General features: G+C 45.0%; 1 protein-coding gene across 1 annotated transcript in view; it reads left to right on the top strand.

Annotated features, from left to right (window-relative positions):
• Positions 1-18,442, top strand: part of LOC144120391 (gonadotropin-releasing hormone receptor-like) — a 656,327-nt gene that overhangs the window by 42,288 nt on the left and 595,597 nt on the right. The gene's annotated exons all lie outside the window — the stretch shown is intronic.

The raw sequence follows: 18,442 nt of genomic DNA, 5'->3' as shown, positions 1-18,442 counted from the left end.
AAGTAAAAAACAAAAAACAAAATGACGTTTCGGTTCCTGTACGGGAGCTTTGTTCACAATGAGAAGGATTAGGAAGTGCATCAGGATTAAATACGTTTGAAAAGAGGGCGCAGGGAGCGTGCGTATACAGGAGTCAGATTTCCAGTGTTGCGATTGAGGGTGCGATTAGTCGTTTGAATGAATAATGATTCGAGGTGAAAGCGACAGTACAGATTCTTTTCATTTGCCGGCACGTATGCCCTGTCCCAGTCAATATCGTGGCCAGTCGATACGCAGTGTTCGGCGATAGCATTAGAGTTCACTTTTTTGTTTCTAACACCATTATAATGTTCTTTTAGGCGTCTTTTAAAGTCGCCAGTCTCGCCGATGTAGACGTTGTCACAATCGGAACACGGGACGCTGTAAACAACGCCAGGGTACTTTTCTTTGGGGAGAACGTCTTTGACGTTAACCGGCGCATGCCGTAGTTTCCTTGTGGGGACAAGGGCAACGTGAACTTGGAATGTGCGCAGAATGCGCGCCAAGGCTTCGCTTATTCCGGGTGTGTAGGGAACAGCGGCACGTTTCAGAGGGGACAACACGGGAGTTTCACGTGTCGGGCAAGATAACTGCTTTTCAACGGATGCCACAAAAGCAGCTGGGTACTCGTTGCGCGCGAGTTCTTGCCGTACAGTACCAAGGTCGACTGCCCGATCTTCAGGAAAACTGCATATGCGTTCTACGCGTTTGAACAAGGTTGTGGCAACAGATTTCTTTTGATTAGCCGGGTGCAAAGATTTGAAGTTAAGGTATCTTCCGGTGTGGGTGGGTTTCCTGTAGACGCTGAATGATAGCTTTCACTGTTTCGTTTTACCAATATGTCCAGGAAGGGCATCGCGCCATTCATTTCTTCTTCGATGGTGAAATCAATCGCTTCTTCAGTAGAATTTAAATGGGACGAAAAGGCCAGCAAATAATCTTTCCGAATGAGGCGGAAGCAGTTGTCTATATATTTAAGGAAAATTCTTGGCGGTGATGGGAATGTTTCAAGGGTACGGCGCTCAACAAATTCCATAGTCAGATTCGCGACAGTCACTGTGATAGAGGCGCCCTTTGGTGTGCCCTGAAGTTGTCGGTAAAAATAGCCTTGGAGGACGAAATAAGTGTTGTCCAGGCAGAACCGTAAGAACCTGCGGAGATCTGGAATGTCAATGGGGGTCCTTCGTGGTAAACAATTGTCAGCTTCAAGGGCAGCAGAACGCACTTGTACGACCATGTAAACGGGAACGCATGTGAAAAGCGACTTGACGTCAAACGAAACCATGTGCTCGTCATCGTCCGGTGATACGTCGCTTATCTTCTTGATGAAGTCAGTCGAGTTGCGTACGTGTGTTGAGACGAGACCGACAAGTGGCCTGAGGATCCGGTGAAGGTAGCTGGATAAACTGTGAAGAGGAGAACGACTGTATCGGACGCATCGGCATACCAGGTGTGTGCACCTTTGGAAGCCCGTAGAGAGCGGGGGCGGAACCATCCCGAATATACATCTTATCTTCTAGAAGAAAAAGTGCACGTTCCGAACTATAAGACAGAATTGACGTATCCCTAATCCAATCACTGCCCTTTTTCTTTATATGGAAGGCTTCCAATAGCTCACGTACGGTCTGGTCTTTACCTTTGCCTAGGAGCATAGTGCTTTCGAAATGCGGCTAAAACTTGCAAGAACTGCAGTGCTCTACTTAGCGCACGTCCTCACTGTTCTGTAAATTTCGTTGGGGCTCCCTGAGTCGATCGTTCAGGCACCTGCCTGTATGGCCTACATAGGCTTTCCCGCAAGACAGCGGTATCTCGTATATCACTCCTGTTTGCAACGCACGCATGGCCTGGCATGCTTTCTTCCGCAAACTTTTTTTGCGGATTCCTTGCCAGAGATATGACGGCATAACTTGGATAGTTTTTCCGGAGGGGAAAAACGATTTGGTTTGGTTGGTTTATGGGGGTTTAACGTGCCAAAGCGACTCAGGCTATGAGTGACGCCGTAGTGAAGGGCTGCGGAAATTTCGCCCACCTGGGGTTCTTTAACGTGCACTGACATCGCACAGCACACGGGCCTCTAGAATTTCGCCTCCATCGAAATTCGACCGCCGCGGCCGGGATCGAACCCGCGTCTTACGGGCCAGCAGCCGAGCGCCGTAACCACTCAGCCACCGCGGCGGCTGGCAAGAAACGAGTGTAACCCCAAACCTGCCCGCAACCTTCTTCAGGTTGTTCGAAATTTTATGCAGGTAGGGGACAACTTCCGGTCGCACGCTCCTTTCATCTTCCCTCGTCTTCAGGCTCTTCGTGCGCGACGGAGAGCATGAAGATCCATCCATCCATCCATCCATCCATCCATCCATCCATCCATCCATCCATCCATCCATCCATCCATCCATCCATCCATCCATCCATCCATCCATACATCCATCCATCCATCCATCCATCCGTCCATCCGTCCGTCCGTCCGTCCGTCCGTCCGTCCGTCCGTCCGTCCGTCTTGTGTCGAACCCGACTGCCACCAGTTATGGCGTCCGTCCGTCCATCTTGTGTCGAACCTGACTACCAGCAGTTATGCTCATGGCTTGACCTCAATCTACATTCAAGGTGAAACTTGCGGCCACCGAGACCTCTAGCTACATTCAACGTCAAACTTGCGGCCCGCTGTCGGCTCGAAAAGCTGGTGTAGTGAAGCTTTTCGCTCCAAAACGACTTACCTATGTTAAGGATCAACGGACCGCCTGGAAAACAAGCCATTGTTTCCGCCAGTGCTACGATTCGCGGTGCCCGCAGCTAATGCTCGCACCGCGGCGCCACCGTCGCAAGAAAATGGCGGAACCCAGAGAACGCTGCGGATTCAAGTCTGTACGGGTTCTTGCCAGGTCGTACATCCAGTGACTGTGGTGACGCACGTGATCACACTGCGTCATTCACAGTTCCCGCCCTCTATACCTCGCACCGAGTGTCACGCCTAAAGCCTAACTACTCGCACCCCACCATGGCTGTGTAGTGCGCACCGGGACTGTGCTTTTGCCGCGGTGGGTATTGCTACGCACGCTGGCAGTTTTAGAACGACGACGATCGACGCTTTAGCGATCGCGTATATTCTGCTCTGCTGTCCCAGGCCATCGATATTCTGTCTTTCAATTACGTCTGCCGCATATAGAGATTACATAACATTATGAAAACTTGTTTATACGCTTTTGATGAAAATGATGACGTCTGTAATAAGCGGTGGTAGCGATTTGTTTAAATGCGTCTATACTGTTCAGATGTCTTACATATATGCACATAAACACACGCCTTGGATGACGGCTAAGGTTATTCAATTCAAGCGAATACTCAAACGAGCGAAGAAAACTACGAGTCAGTCCAGTCTTATTCATACGCTCAAAAATAATCTTGATTGCGTGGTTTGGTAATGAAAGTATATGTACTTTTAGCATAACTTAAGCTGGAAGCAATAGTGCACAATGAAGACGGGACGAGTGAGTAAGCACGGAAAAGCGCTATCAACTGACGTTTTATTGCCTTATCAGGTGCAAATATATATACTCACGAAAAATGCAAAAGGAAAAGAAAACAGAAGGACAGCGACACGCTCATCCGAAAACGTATACTCAGCCCGTGCCGGCACCACCTGTTCGTGCCAAAAATTAAAGTTCTCTTAGTGACAAAGATACAGACGGCGTGTTGACACATCCAGTCCCTGCTCGGGCAATATTAGAAGCTTCAACAATCTCTCGAGTGAGTTGGTCGCTGTGAAAATTGAGTGCAACAGCTCCCTCGAAGATCGGAAGGCAGGGAAGCATACAGTCACACGTTCTGCAATGCTCCGCCAAATGGCCGTCAACACCACCATTGCTGAATTTCTTTGTGCGCTCTTTCTGGCGTACATTTAAGCATCTGCCCGTGCGCCCGACTTAGAATTTTGGGCACGTCAGGGAAATATTGTAGACTACCCCCTGCCGACAAGGGACAATGGTATTCGTGCGCCTGATAGTACAGCCGGGCTTACGCTTCTTAACAGAGGCAAGCCATCCTGCACAAGCTCCGCAATATGTCAGGGGCCGTAAACACTACCTATCCGTTTCTACAACTAGCCCCCCAACTAGCCAACTATCCCAACTAGCCCCCAACAAACTAGCTTCCAAGCAAACGCTGCTGAAATACAAGTCTACCACGCAGTGTCCTGAATGCATAACTATTGTACTTCGGTGTGGGGCACCCCACGCTGTTAAAGCAATAAAAGTATTTCACTGCGATTAAAGAAGGATTGGATTCGAGCACCAATATGCATTACCTCTATCTTCCAGAAGGATTGTTTTCTGGGAACCGGATAATAAGTCGGACTTCGGAACAATAGCGCAACCGGAAAGGGGACCAAGAACGAGTCGACACACAAAGCGCTAACTTCCAACAAGTTTATTGAAAAACAATGCACAACAATTTACACATGCATTCTTGTCGTGGCATCCACAAGTATGCCCAAGATGAGTGCGAACATAGGCAAGCAATTTTATTTTTTTGAGAGTCTGACGGAAGGAGGGCATATGCAAGGACTTCCAAATCTGGCTATCTTTTCTGCTTCAGTATTCTCACGAGTGCGCTTGTCCTTGGTTTTTCCACCTAAAAGACACTTGTGGAGTAACGGCCTGCACTTTACACATGCGTTGCAATGTTTTACAAGTTATCTGTCTACTTCGTTTTTATTACTTAGATTGCGATTATGCTCACGGAGGCGGTCATTGAGGCAGCGACCAGTTTGACCGAGATACTGCCGTCCACGTGAAAGAGGAATCTGGTACAGCACAGCTACCCTGCACTGCACGAACGGAATTCGATGATGCTTCGTGCATTGATTGGACACAGGACAAACACATTTGTTATCCTTGCATAAGCTGTTTAACTTTTCAGGGGCAGAAAAAACAACTTAGACATCTATTTGTTTTGAAATGCGCTTTAGATTGTGAGAGATAGTATGCAAGTATGGAATTATTGACATTTTTTTCCTCAGTCTCTCCAAGGTCACACGCGCACAAAGTTGCAGGTCAGTGTGGAGCTTTCTGAGCAAAGTTTCCGCTACTGAAATCTGAAGGTGACCAAGACAGCCAGCATGCGATAGCCTACTCCTTTGTGGTTGCAAACTTAGATACATCAAATGCGGACAGGATTTTCGGAGGGAATTTTGAAAGCACCGGTTCGCTATCGCACCTTTTACCAGATTAGAGTGGGTGGATTTGAAGGGCAGGAGAGGCTTGCTATTGCGATGTTCGTAGGCCCAGCAGGTATGACCTGGTTGAAAGATGATGGTAATGTCAAGAAACCTAAGCTTGTCATTTGAAGGCAGTACAAACGTTAGAACGAGCGGTTTAAAACTTTGAGCATAGTTAGTATGTTAAAAGCCTTGGATTCAAAGGAATCGTGGTCACTGTCAATAAAAGTCAAGAAATCGTCAACGTATCTAAAATCTTTGCCAATCTGCAGATTGTCTAATCTCTCCGTAACGGCCTTGTCAAGTTTGGCTAATAAGAGGTCACTTAAGATCGGGGCAATACAGGAGCCGGTACGAATATTTTCTTTTTAAAGGTGAGGCTTATCATTGTGGACATCGGATAAAAGGACAAACCTTCTAAAAAGGTGCTAGCGCTAATACCTGCTGAAACTGGGGAGCGCTATAATCAAGACAAGAGAACAACACCACATAAGAACACCGCAAGACACGTTCTTATGTAGTGTTGTCCCCTTGTGTTGATTATAGCGCTCCCCAGTTTCAGTATGTACAACCAACTAGCCCCCTTCAAAGGTTTACTGAAGTTTAATACCTGCTGAGTTCAGAAAAGCAGCGATTCCAAAATGGTCTTCAACACATTTTTGTTTTATTTATTTATTCATTAATCGCATTCCCCACAACGCCTGTTTGCCATTACGGGGGGGGGGGGGGGGGGGGGGTTTCACAATGATACGACATAGTGGCAGGAAGAGAAGAAAAAAATACCCACAGAAATCACATTGCAGCATACTTTGGTACAAACAACCGACTATAAACTTACAGCAACGCGGCAAACAATTCATTACATTCTGTTGAAACGATTTCATGGGGCAACGTATTTCATTGATTTATTGTTTTTGCAAAAACATGACATGTTTAGTAAATCAGTTCCGAATTTAATTTCTTTTACTTTGAAAGCCTGATCCCTTCTCGCAGATGTATAGTGTGGCGGAAATAAGGAATAGTCACAAACAATACCTGTTTTAGAGTTGTATATATTATGGAAGACTTTCAGCCTAAGTACGTATCTGCGTACCTGCAGTGAAACCCATCCGAAAGGCTTCTGCGCTGCTGACACACTGAAATTTCTGCTGCAAATATCTAAAAGAAAACGAACAGCATGTTTTGGACCTTTTATAATTTACCAATATCATCTTAGTTTTAGTGTCCCAGGCTGTGCACGCATACTCTAGTAAAGGCCTTACGTTAGTTGTGTATAGCAGTTATTTATGATCCATAACAGCGCGACAGACGGGACAAAGAAGAGGAGACACAACACACAGCGCTGTGGGAAGGAAAACAGTTGGCATTCCTGCGCAAGAAACTCAAAATTCGTCCTGCTTTTGCCGTAATATAATTAATGTGCATATGCTAACAAAGATTACTAGTTAAATACACACCGAGACATTTATATTTGGTGATGGACAGCAAATTCATAGAGTTAATGCTGTAAAGAAAATTACAATGTGACCTTTTTCTTTAGTATAACACATATGCACAGTTTTCCGGATATTAATTGTCATGCCACATTTACACACCATTCAGAAATTCTGTCAAGGTCACATTGCAAAGCATCACGGTCAGCAGGATTAGCAGCAGTTCAGTACAAAACACAGTCATCTGCGAACCACCTCAATGTAGACAATTTACCAGCGAAAATGTCATTTATAAAAATTGCGAACAAATGTGGTCCCAGAGCTGACCCTTGTGGGACATCTGAGGTTACAGCAACTTAGTCCGATATTTCACCACTAGCCACCACCCTTATTTTTCTTAAATGAAGGCATGCTTTGGTTTATCCTATTACCGTTCTGTTAATGTTAACAAATGATACTTTTTCAAGTAATAAAGTATGTGATACAACGTCAAACGCTTTAATGAAGTCGAGAAACACGCAGTCAAATGAAACTCCTTTATCTAAAGAACTGTCTATATCATGGACGAGTTGAGTGAACTGTGTGACACATAATAATCCACTACCAAACCCATGTCGGTTGTTACATATGAAGGAAAACTAAAGACTGTGTACGATATTCGTAAAAAATACATGCTCCAGAATCTTGAAAACTGTACTTGTGAGGGACACTGGCCATAATTTGAAGCAAGATTACGTGGCCCCGAGTTATAAATCGGCAGAAGATACGCCATTTTCCAAATAATAGGGAAATCACTTTCTTCAGGTGATTTTGAAAGAAGCAGATAAAGATATTTCGTCAGAGAACTTGCGCAAGATGAAAGCAACGCATTTGATAAGTAACTTGTCATGAGGCAGTGAATAGTACAGTGGTGAGCAGCCTTGTCTAGAGCGCGCCGACGGGGCTCTGCGGAGTAAGTCAGCGCCATCTAACGTTAGGCTCTGGGTTTGAGTTATGCGTCCCGTGCGCATTCGCGGCCAAAATAAAGCGGTGCCTGCTCGTGGGTTCTCTGCCTCATTTCCTCTCAGTGCTTGCGCTTCACGCCGCCAGGTCCGCGTTGAATTTATGTAACAGCGGCCGGAAAACCAACGCGTTTCGCGCGAATCGCGAGGCGCCTAGGCAAGCAAGTGCAGGTGATATCGGGTGATCGCGCGTTCCAAAAGCAATTGAGAGCGGGTGATAGCACGTTTCAAACACGCACAAGGCTAAGAGTGCGAGAAAGGGGCTCAGCTGGTTGTTGCCTGTTCTCGTTTTGTCCGTACTAGGTTAGCGCGTTACCGCCACACACCGTGCGCTGCAGGCGTATTGTTTGATGGCCTGTCTTTGCGCTGTGATATCAGCTACAAGGGACACCGCATTTGGTGTCCGCACACATCTAGGAACTTGGATGCATCAACGCGCAATCATCCGTTATCACTCGTGCCTGCTTGCCTGGCCGTCTCGTTACACTCGTGAAACATGGCGGCGTGGCGACGCCCTAGCCACCGTCACCTAGCCCTAGCCACCGAGATGCAACGGTCACTGGGGAGTGCATGCCGCGATAGGCTGTACACTGACGAGAGGTGTTCCGGTGGCGAACGCTTAGGCTGAGCTGCGAACTTGTGCCCTAGGGAGAGGACACGACAGTCAACGGGTGGTAGGTCCAGCGGTCCTAGGGCATGAATTTGGTTCTTTGCTTTCTGCTGCTGCAGCTTGACTTCATTGGTGTACCAGATTCCGCTCTCATGTGGACGAGAGTATGTAGCACAAACTAGTCGCTGCCTTAATGACCGCCTCTGTCAGCATAAGCGCAATGGAAGTAATAAAAACGAAAAAGACGGCGAACTCGTGAAAGATTGCAACGCATGTGTAAAATGCAGGGCATTACTCGACAAGGGTTTTTTAATTTGCAAAACCAAGGACAAGCGCACTCGTTGAGATTATTGTAGCAGAAAAGATAGCCTGATTGGGAAGTGTTTGTGTAAGCACTCCTTCCGTCAGACTCTAAAAAAAAGAAATTGCTTGCCTACGTTCGCACTGATTTTGCGCAAGGTTCGGGGTGACACGGGAATAATGTATGCATAGATGGTCGTGCATTTGTTTACAATAAAGTTTGTGGAAGTGAGTGTTTTTTGGCTTTTTGCATCTACTCGTTCTTGGCCCCTTGTCCTGCAGCGCTATTTCTCCGAAGTATGAACCAAAAAGCCTGAATTAACACGTTAAAGCATTAATTTTTGTAATGAATTCTGTCTTAATTTTTTATTTCTGTTCTTCAATAATGTTTTTAAAAATTATTAAATTCGAATCAGAATTACCACTGTGAAGCAGCGAATCGCATGCTAGTAGCGGCGATTAGTCGTCAATAACTTTCACCACTAACATGTTGCAAGCAGGGCAGAATGGTGGGCATGTTGGTATGGCATGTTTGTGAGGTGCACACCAAATCGTCGGGAGGTTTTTTAGTGTGGTGCGTCGATAGTGATACGTCTATAGCGGAGCGCTGCGCCTTCCAGCCAAGCGTTGCGCGTGCGAAGGGTGTGTGCCAGGCGACGGCGACGAAGAGCGCGGCGAGCACGAGGAGCGGGAAGCTGACGTGTCAGAAAACCGAGGTGTAAAGGGAGACAGCGCAGCGGAGATCGTGTCATTCAAGCGTGGACGTGGCAGCCGTCGGACGTTGGGTCCGGATTGCCATGGCCCTCCCTTGGATCATCGACGCAATCCTCCTGCGTTCTTTTCAAGTTTGGAGGCGGCAGCCGATAGATTGATGGTCCTTGCTGCCGAGAGGTTCTTTTGGATAGCCCGCATTAAGCCTACGGCGTTTCGGAACGCCGTCGACGGGACCTGACTACGCTTTTCCTGTTGTTGCCAAGTTTCTGGGGCTGCTGACGGGAATCCACCGGCGTCTTCCTGTGTTCTTCTCCGCTCCTACTACCACCTGGTTCCCTTCAGCCGCTTCCTTCGACGCCACGCCAGCGACGCATCGCACTACTTCCACTACCGTCCGCCCTATCTGCAAGACATCCCCGCTTCACCTGGGACGCTGAGTACCTGAACTCTTTCCTTATTTACCCGCCGCGGTGGCTCAGGGGTTAGGGCGCTCGACTACTGATCCGGAGTTCCCGGTTTCGAACCCGGCCGCGGCGGCTGCGTTTTTATGGAGGAAAAACGCTAAGGCGCCCGTGTGCTGTGCGATGTCAGTGCACGTTCAAGATCCCCAGGTGCATGGTCGAAATTATTCCGGAGCCAACCACTACAGCACCCCTTTCTTCCATTCTTCTTTCACTCCCTCCTTTATCACCTCCCTTACGGCGTGGTTCAGGTGTCCAACGATATATGAAATAGATACTGCGTCATTTCCGTTCCCTAAAAAAAAACAATTGTTCTTATAATTATTATTTCCTTATTTATGTAGTGTTGTACGCGTGTTGAGTATGTGCTATTATTGGTGTTTGCCTTTCTTATTGGCTCTTTTCCTTTAAAGTATAGGTATGGCTTAGTTTTGCTTTGTCTGATCTGTTTGTTGTCTTGTTCCAACCTACCCGCGATAGCGTTCACCTCCGGCAGACGGGGACGCGTTAACAATTCGCGACAACTGGCGTCCTCGACAGGACGAAGCCGTGTTTTTTCACTTTCGTGGGTCCGTAAAAAGAAGCGATGAGCACAGTAAAGAAGTTAATCGAATTAAGCTAAGAGTTTGGGGTTGAAAGACGCCAAGCTGCGTTCTTTGGTTGCCGCTGAGCAGGAAAAGGAACGCACTGCGCGTGCAGCCGAACGCGAGCATGCCAAGGCGCAAGCAGAAGTCGAACGCGAGCATGCAAAGCCGCTAGCAGAGGCCGAATGGTTGCCACTCTGATTATGTAAATATCTGCTGAGGTATGCCGCAGGGGTCTGTTCTTTGACCCCTTCTTTTTCTTATTTCTATCAATGATATTGTTCTGGACCGTACCTGCAAAGTACAGCTATATGCGGACGATTGTGTTGCATGCCACGTTGTGAAAAGTCCCTCTGATATGTTGCAACTTCAGCGTCACTTATATACTATTCAGTGCTGGTGCTGAAAATGGCAATGGCAAATTTCTGTGAACAATTAAAAATGCCAACTCTTCTCGTTCACTGGATAGCGTTCCCAAATACTGAGCGATTTCTCATTAAATAATGTTCCCCTGCTATAGAAGTGCGCGTATCTCTGCGTTTTTTTTCACTTCTAACCTTACGTGTACCAGTCAAGTTAAGTATACCACTTCCAAAACCTGCCTAATGCATAATTTCCTAAAACGCAATTTCTCCAAGCAGAGTATATGGTCAACCCAACGAAAGTTGGAATGATGTATTTTCTTCCGATGCAGTCGATGATGCATATGAGCTATTCATTTCTCGTTTTAAGTCATTATATCATGAACATTTTAAAGATTAGGTGATCAAGAAGTCAAGAAGAAATCGTAAACCTTGGATCAACCGCGAATCTCTAAAGATGATTAAAAAGAAATTCAAGTTGTTCAAAAAATTTATGAAAACAAAGTCGCTGGCTGATCGACAAAGATTCAAAGAGTATCGAAATAAATTCATTGCTCATTTCAGAAATGAAAAAATATCTGCATAACGATTTTATGAGCGAAAATTGCTATGGAAGCGCTCAAGTCTGGATAAAAATAAACAAACTACTCGATTAAAAATCAAATTCTGCGGGTGTTACTAGTCTTACTCCCGAAGGTCATAAGGTATAAGGAATCGAGATTGCAGAAAAGTTCAATCATTTTTTTTAAGGATGCTGTTTCACAAAACACACCCCCGAAAACTGTAAATTCAAATATAAAAGCTAATGATCACAGTGTCTTTCTAGAACCTACCAATGAAAATGAAGTTTGCAGTATTTTTGCCTCCTTAAATATTAGCAGAGCTTGTGATATAGATAACATTCAAATTGCGCCGATAAAATACTTAATTGACTGCATAGCTTCTATTCTCACCCATATTTGCAATCTCGCCCTATCTACTGGTTTATTTCCAAAGTTAGGGCAAGTATCAAAAGTTATCATTGTCTACAAAAAGGGAGATAAAAGTGATATGTCTAATTATCGACCAATCTCAATATTACCGGCCTTTCCAAAAGGATTAGAAAGAACATTCTACAAAAGAATAATTAATTTTTGCTTAAAGTTCAATCTTTTTTCCCCTTCCCAACATGACTTTATCCACGGGATATCAACCGAAACGGCGGTATTAACGCAAAAAGAAATCATACTTGATGCAATCGAAAATCGAAAAATCTGTATCGGAATTTTTGTAGACATTTCAAAGGCTTTCGACCGCCTCAATTATGGTGTTTTACTGCGGAAACTGGAATTATACAGCATAGGCGGAACGCCCCTAACCCTTATAAAGTCTTACCTTCAACATCATTATCAGAAAGCCCAGATAGGGTCCCATCTGTCATCATCTCAAGCAGTTTGTACTGGTGTGCCGCAAGGCAGCATTTTACGGCCCCTCCTGTTCATATTATATATAAATGATATAGTTACAATACATGATAAACCAAAATATGTCATTTACGCAGATGACACGAGCTTATGTTTTCAAGGCACCTCATTTCAGCTTCTTCTTCCAGTTATAAGTGACGCAAGGAATCGATTAAAAATCTGGAGTGAAAATAATGTACTACTTTTAAATACTGAAAAAACTAAAGTCGTACTTTTTCATGCAAGGCAATCAGCAATTATTCAGATCTTCGACATGAAGCTTGGGAGCACCAACGTAGAATTCAAGGACACGATTAAAACACTAGGAATACTTTTCCACAATCACATGAACTTGAACGCCCAAGTTGATTCCAACGTCGCTCATCTGTCACGGTGTGTTGGTATTGTCGCTAAATTCCGATACTTCCTTCCTGTCTCAGTCAAGTTAAAAATATATAATGCCATTTTTTTGTCTCATTTAAACTACTGCTTTTTGGTGTGGGGCACTGCAACAGAAACAATTATGCATAAAATTTACGTGCTGCAAAAGAAAGCTGTCCGTTACATTGCCAATGTTGATTACCAGGCCCCTACCGATCACTTATTTTCACACTACCGGTATATGCCAGTTCATAGCTTATACCAATATCACTTAGCAACCAGATACAAAAAATCTCTGCATTATAATAATCGAGGGTTTCTAGACATGACTTGCCTCACTCAAACTGTACCGGCTTATACCCTGCGCAATACGGAAAAATGGTTTATTACTTTTTGCTGCACCAACTATGGGAATCAAATGTTACGTTACAATATGCCACAATTATTAAACCAATTAGAGTCAATGAATGTCGATATTTCAAAAAGCAACTTGCGTAAAATTAGAGCCATCTTTACGTAAGCAATAAAACGCTGTTTCAGTATATATATATATTTTTTTGGTGTAAAAAATATTTTGTATGTATATCTGCGTCTGTGTAAAAAGTTTTTTCTGTAGTGTTGGCCGATCTTCCGATCTTTTCAATCTGTTACATAGTACTCATATTTCCTGCTGTACGCCATGTAGAGGGGAGTCCGTGGGTCCCTCAAGTGATCTGCGATGACTTTTTACCCGGCCCTACCCACATCTATGATGTAAATAAAATAAACTTGAAACTTGAAACCAACTGCTATATTTTACTGGCATAACATCTATTTTTGAATACGCATGCCCGGTATGGTACTCTTCTGGTTAAGCATTTGGTTAAGATGTAGATGTAGATTATTTCCCAGCTTATGAATTGTATAGTAAGCAGCTGATTTGAACACAGGCACAAAACAGACGTATTCTCCCTCGCGCATGCTTAGAACTTGGGTGTGCTCTTCTCTGAGCTGAGCGTTATACTCAAGTGCTTCATGAAGCTTGGTAGACTAAAGCTTTGGGTAAAGCCTTCAACTTGCCCAGCTACCTTCCATGAAGGCTATGCATGTTTGAAAACTTGTATTGTTGACGTGACGTACTATAAGCTGGAATTAAATCTGTCAGCGACAAGAACGAGGAGAAATGATAGTCAAGGATAGCTCTAGTTTGGGTTAGTTGGTTCATGATTCACAAAAAAAACGGCGTATTTTGCGCCTTTTTCTTTCTGAAAATTTATAGAAAACGCAATGTCATCGGGAGAGAGCGGCGTCTTTTGTGGAACTGCAAGATTCATTTATCCTTTGCAAAGTAGAAAAAAAAACCTTCTCTAGAGTTTTCCACTCTGAAAATTAAGAAACTTTTTCATCTATTGCTTTTTGTGAATTGCGATAACCAACCTGGCCCTTCGGCATATTACACCCACTGATCCCTGATGTCCTATTTTGACACAATACTTGTAAATAAATCACTACCTGCACCACGAACTTTAAATGTTTACTACGTAGTTAAAAGGCCTTAAACATATTAAAAAGACTGATAAAAAATCTGCGTCCAAAAAGACTTCAATGCCGAAAGGACTAGACAGACGAACAATTAGTGCCAAAGCATTATTCCAATGAGTCATTCTTTAGCAAAAAGTTGCAGTGATTGTGTCATCATTGCCAACGGGGTCGCCATCCCACAACATCGTTTACATCCCTAGTGCCCCGGTTTAGCATACACTCTATACCTACACCGCGTCGCCGGCGCGCTCTGCCATGTCTGCTCCCGACGCACGAGACCCATTGGCACCGGATCATACGAGCAATCAGAGTTTCTTATAATTAATCATCATCAATATGAGCCTGACTACAACCACGGCGGGGCAAAGGGCTGTTCCATGTCTCTCTAATTAACCCTGTCTTTTGCCAGCTTCGCCCACCCCATGCCTGCGAACGTCTTGATCTCATCCGCCCACATAAGCTTCTGCCGCCCCTGCTGCGCTTTCCTTCTCTTGGAATCCTCTCTGTTACCCGACCAGCGGTTATCTTGCCTTCGCATCACATGCTCGGCCCAAGCCCATTTCGTCCTCTTAATTTCGACTAGGAGGTCATAAACCCGCGTTTGTTCCCTCACCCACTCTGCCCGCTTCCGGCCTGCGAAAGTTAAACCTATCATTTTTCTTTCCATGCCTCGCTGTGTGACCATTAAGTCAAGCTGAACCCTTTTCGTTAGCCTCCACGTTTCTGCCCCGTAGGTGAGTACCCGTATGATACAGCTGTTGTACACTTTTCTCTTGAGGGATATTGGTAACCTGCCATATGCGCTGCACCCAATTCATATCCTTCTAGTTATTTTCCTCTCATGATCCGGATTAGCTGTCACTGCCTGTCCTAAGTACACGTATTCATTCCTTTACCACTTCAAGCACCTCGTTGTCAATTGCGTACTGCTGTTGCCCTGATAAACTGTTGAACATTACTTTCGTTTTATGCATGGTAATTTTTAGACCTACCGTTATGCTCTGTTTCTCTAACTCACTGATCATGATTTGCGGTTCATCTCCTCAGTGACTCCCCAAGGCAATGTCATCAGCGAATCGCAGATTAGTTAGGCATTCTTCATTAGAGAGTTTTAGTTTTACGTACGTAGAGGCTTCACGTACGTAGAGCTCTTACGGGTGACTACTGCGCATGCGCAGAACGCAAAGGGTATGCGCGAGGCTCACGTACGTACGTGAGATTCGGTTTTTTACGTTGCGGTCTTTGCGTTGCTTGCGTACGTAGCGCTGACAAACATGGCGGCGCCCTGCCCGCCGCTTCACAGCGATAACAGCTTCGTCGCTAATCCCTCGAAGCGATATCGTGTTCAAAACTGTTGTATTCGCCTTCGATTTGCCCATTCTTACCCTAGCATAAGGTTTCAAGCGACAAATAGCTTTTGTTTTTCAGACGCAAAAAAGACGAACTGCGCAACAAGAACACGGACGAAAGGGAGGCAGACACACACTAACGCAGACTTACAACTTTACTAAAGGAAGGAATACAAGGCAAATATATATAGCGATCCCCAACGCACTTCAAATCTGATCAATATGGCACGTGACAATCTGCCCAGGCGATAAACAAACCACACAAGAACCAACCGCTTACAGGATAATCTTATACCGGGCCGGCCCTTTCTGTGAAAACAAAAAGCAAAGGAACGCTTAGCGACAGTGTACACTTGAGAATTACGCGTTCTGCAAAGTAAGGAAAATCATAACAAAAACCACAGCACTGTAGCCATCTGATACCATTGAAGCTCGAACCGCTTACAAGCGCAGGTGCTGACACCAAAACCAAGAGACGAAGCACTCCCCCTTTTAAAAGCAAACAAAACGGGAAACAAAAACAACCACATCGGTCATCGTCAAAAACAAAAAAACAGTGAAAAAAAAGGCACCAGGTCAAAAAGGTAAAAAAACAAAAAACCATGAATCAGCTCTAGAAGCTACGTCACAAAAACAGTGAAAATAGGCACCGAGTCATTTAAAGAAACAAAAAGATGAACGACGGGACAACAGTTTAAGACAACAACGGTTTTAAAAAAGGGGGTGAATGAAATCCAAAGCGTAGGAAAACATCTCAAACCATGACAGAACCGAAACAAAACTGAGATCGCTAATCAAATGAACAACGAAAGCATCAAACGCAATCAGGAGGCACTGCTCAATCACCAGGGCACAAACAGGCCACTAGGCTACACATGCCCCCGCAAAAACGAAAATTCTTTGGATGATAAGGAAATGGAAGCCTTCCTAACACAGTTGTCCATAGTGCCGATGTAAAATGTTTCGACGACGAGACGCTCCCATTTGTCATTCAATCTGGCCAGAAATTCCGTCTTTTCGAACCATGGTACACAGTCCCGTTGCTTCATTTTTGTGCAGTCCGCACAATGCTTAGCCAAAAACTCTCCATCGTTGTTTGCCACGCTCAACCGGTGCTCCCTTGCTCTTTCATTAAAGCATCTGCCGGTTTGGCCTATGTAGACTTTTCCGCAACTAAGGGGAATGCGGTAAACAACGCCGGAATCGCAATCTTTGAACTTCCTTAGATGTTTGATTTTGCAAGGGGTCTTCTTAGTGTTCTTCATCATCACGCACACCTTGGACAGGCTGCATGGAGCCGAGAAGACAACGTTGACGCCTCCTTTTTTCGCCACTTTCTTGATGTTGTGCGAGAATTTGTGGATGTATGGAATCACATGGGCCTCGCACAACATCAAGAAAGTGGCGAAAAAAGGAGGCGTCAACGTTGTCTTCTCGGCTCCATGCAGACTGTCCAAGGTGTGCGTGATGATGAAGAACACTAAGAAGACCCCTTGCAAAATAAACATCTAAGGAAGTTCAAAGATTGCGTTTCCGGCGTTGTTTACCGCATTCCCCTTAGTTGCGGAAAAGTCTACTTAGGCCAAACCGGCAGATGCTTTAATGAAAGAGCAAGGGAGCACCGGTTGAGCGTGGCAAACAACGATGGAGGGTTTTTGGCTAAGCATTGTGCGGACTGCACAAAAATGAAGCAACGGGACTGTGTACCATGGTTCGAAAAGACGGAATTTCTGGCCAGATTGAATGACAAATGGGAGCGTCTCGTCGTCGAAACATTTTACATCGGCACTACGGACAACTGTGTTAGCAAGGCTTCCATTTCCTTATCATCCAAAGAATTTTCGTTTTTGCGGGGGCATGTGTAGCCTAGTGGCCTGTTTGTGCCCTGGTGATTGAGCAGTGCCTCCTGATTGCGTTTGATGCTTTCGTTGTTCATTTGATTAGCGATCTCAGTTTTGTTTCGGTTCTGTCATGGTTTGAGATGTTTTCCTACGCTTTGGATTTCATTCACCCCCCTTTTTTAAAACCGTTGTTGTCTTAAACTGTTGTCCCGTCGTTCATCTTTTTGTTTTTTTAAATGACTGGGTGCCTATTTTCACTGTTTTTGTGACGTAGCTTCTAGAGCTGATTCATGGTTTTTTGTTTTTTTACCTTTTTGACCTGGTGCCTTTTTTCACTGTTTTTTTTGTTTTTGACGATGACCGATGTGGTTGTTTTTGTTTCCCGTTTTGTTTGCTTTCAAAAGGGGGAGTGCTTCGTCTCTTGGTTTTGGTGTCAGCACCTGCGCTTGTAAGCGGTTCGAGCTTCAGTGGTATCAGATGGCTACAGTGGTGTGGTTTTGTTATGAATTTCCTTACTTTGCAGAACGCGTAATTCTCAAGTGTGCACTGTCGCTAAGCGTTCCTTTGCTTTTTGTTTTCATAGAAAGGGCCGGCCCGGTATAAGATTATCCTGTAAGCGGTTGGTTCTTGTGTGGTTTGTTTATCGCCTGGGCAGATTGTCACGTGCCATATTGATCAGATTTGAAGTGCGTTGGGGATCGCTATATATATTTGCCCTGTATTCCTTCCTTTAGTAAAGTGGTAAGTCTGCGTTAGTGTGTGTCTGCCTCCCTTTCGTCCGTGTTCTTGTTGCGCAGTTCGTATTTTTGCATTATGATCAACCAACTAGCCCGACAAGTCCTGTTGGTTTTTCAGACAGAAGGGCGATTTTTCAGCTGTTAAGCCTGACGAAGTAGCGTTGGTCGTCGTCATAGCAACCGTCTCGCTATGAATGGCTTGGCTTAAAGACTTGTCTTGGACGATTTATGCTACAACCAGTGTCTGTGTTTCTTAGTAGATGGCGCTAGGCGTAACGCGCGGCGTGTTTCGCGTACGTGTAACTATAAGGGTTTCAAACGAACTGCGTGCAGGCTACGTAGACTTCTCACGTTTGCGTACGTGAACCCTCTACGTACGTGAAACTAAAACACTCTATTAACTCTTATCCCCAACTGTTCCCAATTCAGGCCTCGGAATACCTCCTGTAAACATGCAGTGAACAGTATTGGCGAGA

Source organism: Amblyomma americanum, chromosome 2 (assembly GCF_052857255.1).
Source record: "Amblyomma americanum isolate KBUSLIRL-KWMA chromosome 2, ASM5285725v1, whole genome shotgun sequence".
Classification (NCBI taxonomy): Eukaryota; Metazoa; Arthropoda; class Arachnida; order Ixodida; family Ixodidae; genus Amblyomma; species Amblyomma americanum.
Note: the sequence above shows the minus strand (reverse complement) of the source record. Positions and strands in the feature narration are given on the sequence as shown.